Genomic DNA, 4,737 nt, shown 5'->3' with positions numbered 1-4,737 from the left:
GGGGGGGGGGGGTTGTCATAGGTCACCGTAAGCCTGCAGTTGCTGCCTGACCTAACATACAACTGTCAGGCTACTGAGGAGCCAATCTAAATTTATAAGTTTTGTACTAATTCGAATGACCATTCAGATTCTTGCACAAGCCCTGGTTTTCTTTCTTTTATTTTTAAATAGCTAGTAGAAAAGATTGCTGAGATTTACAGTAATATCTGACTGTGAAGATTAATGTGTTAACACTAGCAGCATACCCTTGTATAACAGTCTAATGTTTACACTACAGTCACAGTATTTTTTATTTCATTAACAGTCTGAGCCCAAAACAGCGTTTAAAGTGGTTGTAAACCTCAGACACGAAATATGAACAAAGCATATCCCTTTTATAGTGTATACTTGTCTTAAATAAAATCACAAAGGGGGAGATTTATTGAAACTGGTGCACACCGAATCTACAGCAGCTGTGCATAGTTACCAATCGGCGTCTGTTTGTTGTCAAAGCTTATTTGATCAAGCTGAAATTAGAAGCTGATTGGCTACCATGCACAACTGCATCACATTCTCTGTGCACCAGTTTTAGTAAATCTCACCCCAAGTGACACTTTTGTATGCTGCTCAGTCCCTCTGCGATCTGTATGAGTTGCTTCTGAAAATCTTTCCTGATACCAAGAGAAAAAAGGTGAAGGGCTCCAGCTGATTGACAGCCTCCGCTCTGTTCCTGTGTGAAGGGTGGGGGGGGGGGGGGGCAGGGTGTGTCTCTTCTCTCCAATCGGCTCTCAGACACCTCCTTACAGAGCTCTGGAGAGTGTAACTTCAGCTCTCCATCCTCTTATATATATATATATATATATATATATATATATATATATATATATATATATATATATATATTTTTTCTGAACTCTCAGATAAGCTGATAAATTCAGCTCTTTGAACAGATGTAGAGGAGAGAAGACTGCAGATAGACAGATACAACTTGTGTAGGAGGATTTGTTTTATCTCTGTTTCGCTTGAGGCCAGTCACTTCACTTGGTGTGTATATATAAGGGGTTTACAACCACTTTAAAGTGTTGCCTATGCAAACAGGAGGTAGCTGTTTATGGGCTGAATGATGTATATTCTATGTGATCCGCTCATAAAGAACACTGGGGGCAGAAGTGGAGATGTGGCCCAGAAAGCGCATCTTACAATTTAATTTATATAGTATGAGACTAGCATCTGGTTGATTGCTGGGGAAGAGCACCTCCATTTCTCCTTACCCCCCCCCAGTGTGGCGTTTACATATAGTTACTAGGCATCAATCTAATTTCAGTACAAAATTGTTGCTGTTGTATTGAGCAGACAACTAGCGCACTTTAAACACTGGCTAGAATTTATCAGCCATTTCTAGGGGAATGTGTTGGATCAAGCATTGCTGGACACTTTCTGAACCGTGCATATGAACATTTAATCTGAGCGTCCTTTCAGTACAAGGGGTCTCTGCAAACTGCTGTCAATAGTAAAACTTGTACAAAATCAAGATTTCCTATTTGTTAGTGGTGTAGTAAAAATGTAATGTTACAGTATGTTGCTTTATCACATAATGCAGATAGAGCATATCTGACGTCTTAAAAAGTCAAGGCATCACGATTGGCTTCTGTGTATTTTCAGCTGCAGAGCATTGGTAAAATAGCTAGTCTGTGTTAATGGTTACTTTTCTGATTTCTTACGATGTATTAATCGAGCATTGAAATGTTTTACTATCCTAAGAGAAAGCAAGCAGCCTAATCATTGTAAAACTCCAATCGTGTATTAGGTGTGATCAGCTTAATGGAGATTTCTTCCTTTCACGGTGAAAATCTATTGTTATCCTCCTTGGCATGACACATCACTACCTCCCTTGGTACCACAAAGGCAGTGAATAGTTTTACACTACAGTGCACATACCTTTTTAGGTAACTTCTCCAGAGCCCAGAGAAGCCCACATTTTCTGTATCTCGCTTATTCCAAGATTTTGAGGGTGCCAAAAACTAGCCTGCACCGTCCACGCCTGTTTCTATTGGTCCATCAATCAATCAATCAATCAATCAATTTTCGCCAGTGAGAACAGATGGGAAGAGCCTTAAGAAGTCTGTTACATTGGCCCTGATGTTGGGGTTTTGTTTGGCACTGGAGAGATCACCTATAGGTGTCCACTACTTGATGCCTTCATTCTACCACCACAGCATGTTCAGATTTGAGGCTGGGTTCACAATGAGTAATGGAGAGGCTCACAGCAGCGGGTCCGGTGCATCTCCATTCACTGCTTCAGATTCGATTTCAGCCCAAATTTTTGGCTGAATTCGGACCTGAAACAGATCAGATGATGCACAGGCCGCCTGTGCAATTCACACCAGAGCCACTCTGGAGATGTGTAAACTGGCTCTATTGAGAGCCAGTCACAATCTCCTGACGTGAATTGGATGCAGGGAAACCCTCATCCAATTCGCACTGATGTGAACCCAGGCTAAATGTTTTGCCCATCCATTGCTGATGGGCTGATGCTGGAGGTGAAACATCTACCAACATCAAGAATGTCTGAGCATCAGTAGATGAGTCAATCCACAGCCCATCCATAGATGAAAAATTTTCTTTGGGTAGAGAATAAAAATGCCTTACATGCCAAATGGGGGAGGAATTTCCAGTCACCTCCAGTAAAGGGTAAAGTGGAGACTGAATTGTACAGCCAATGAAAACGTTTTTAGTGATTTTACAACAGCAAGTTGAATTAGGACAATTCGTGGTAAAACTGAATGCAAGCAGACTTGGTTTGTTCTGTCCCGGTGCATTATTATTTCTAATTACAGTAGTTGTACGGGGTCTTGGAGTAGTTGAAGACCATGGTTTTATTTTTTTATTTTTTATTTAATGCCAAAGACAGAGCCCATCTAAATGGTGCCCCTTTCAATGCTTGTTGCACAGCCAGCCTCATTCAGGTGAGTCCTGCTTTAATAGTTGTGGCCTCTGGACTTTCCAGTAATAGGAAGTTCACCTTTGTGCTGGCCATACAGATGTCAGATTTTAGGCACGTTTTAGCAAATTTCGGTTCACTTTTGATAGCAAAAATGATCATTTCAGCATAGTGCTAACGATTTCTGTTGAACTTTTTGTGGCAGGTTGTTGGTCATTTTTAGGCAGTTGTTGAAATTGCCTGGAGCTATCCATCCATAAGACCACCATTAGGGCTTTGGTTTAACTTGACTATGCACTGTTTAATAGTGTAAAAGACTTGGTACGTTCTATTCAATGGAAAAGTTCTAATTTTAAGATATATGCTTTGCTGTACACTAGAGCTGCACGATTCCTGATAAAATGAGAATCACAATCATTTTGCTTAGAATAAATATCACGATTCTTGGCATAACTTTACTGTTTAGTGGCTTTTATTTTTATTTTTTTTTATTATTCCTTGAAGTGTATGTTTGGGGGTTCAAAGCAATATTCCAGCAAAAAAAAAATTATAACTTGTAATCAACAAGTGTTAAGAAAAAAAAGCTTTAGTCTTTAACCGCCTCCTGACCAGCACACGACGATGTATGTTGGCAGAATAGCACGGGCAGGCAAATTTGCATACAGGTACGTCCATTTAAAATTGCCCCCATGCCATCACATGTGCCCCGGCGCGTGCGCACCGGTCAGGACCCCCATGAGTCTGACCGTGGGTCCCGTGGACTCGATCGCCACAGGGATACCTGCAATCGTCTCACGGGGAGGGAGAGCGGGGAGATGCCGATGTAAACGGCATCTCCCCGTTCTGCCTAGCAACAAGTGACACTGATCTCTGCTTTCTGTGATTGGAGCAGAGATCAGTGTTCTGTAAATCACAGCCACGCCCCCACAGTTATAAACACGCCACTAGGACACACTTAACCCCTACACTGCCACCTCCTGGATAACCCCTTCACTGCCAGTGTTATTTACACAGGAATCAGAGCATTTGTATAGATTGCTGTATAAATGACAATGATCCCAAAAATGTGTGAAAAATGTCCGATGTGTCCGCCATAATGTCGCGGTCACAAAAAAAAAATCGCTGATCGCCACCATTACTATTAAAAAATTATAAAATTATTAATAAAAATGCCATAAAACTATCCCCTATTTTATAAACGCTATAACTTTTGCGCCAACCAATCAATAATCGCTCATTGCGATTTACCCCACCACCCCCCCAAAAAAATATGTAGAAGAATACGTATCGGCCTAAACTGAGAAAACATTTTTTTTAAATGTTTTTTGGGGATATTTATTATAAAAAAAAAAAAGGTAAAAAATAATGCTTTTTTTTTTTTCAAAATAATTGCTATTTTTGTTTTATAGCGCAAATAAAAACCGCAGAGGTGATCAAATACCTCCAAAAGAAAGCTCTATTTGTGGGGGGAAAAAAAAGGACGTCAATTTTGTTTGGGAGCCACGTCGCACAACCGCACAATTGTCAGTTAAAGCGTCTCAGTGCCGAATCGCACAAAGTGCTCTGGTCTTAAGCCAGCAAAATGGTCCAGGGCTTAAGTGGTTAAACTGACCTAATGTACAGACCGAAGTTCACCCTTTTTGATCTAAAAAAATAAATAAAAATTAAAGTTCTTTGAAAACAATTTAATCGTGCAGCTCTAATGCACACTGATACATGCAGCAGTTTAGAAATGTTTTCCAGTCAGTGCTATTATGATCTCTTTAGATTAGCTTCACTGCGCTCAAACTTAACTTGAGGGGAAAAAAATTGCCTTT

The sequence above is a fragment of the Lithobates pipiens genome, unplaced genomic scaffold (genome assembly GCF_037356315.1).
Source record: "Lithobates pipiens isolate NorthernLeopardFrog02 unplaced genomic scaffold, aLitPip1_a1.2 Scaffold_3, whole genome shotgun sequence".
NCBI classification, from domain to species: Eukaryota; Metazoa; Chordata; class Amphibia; order Anura; family Ranidae; genus Lithobates; species Lithobates pipiens.
The sequence above is the reverse complement of the archived record's forward strand: the minus strand, read 5'-3'. Positions refer to the sequence as shown.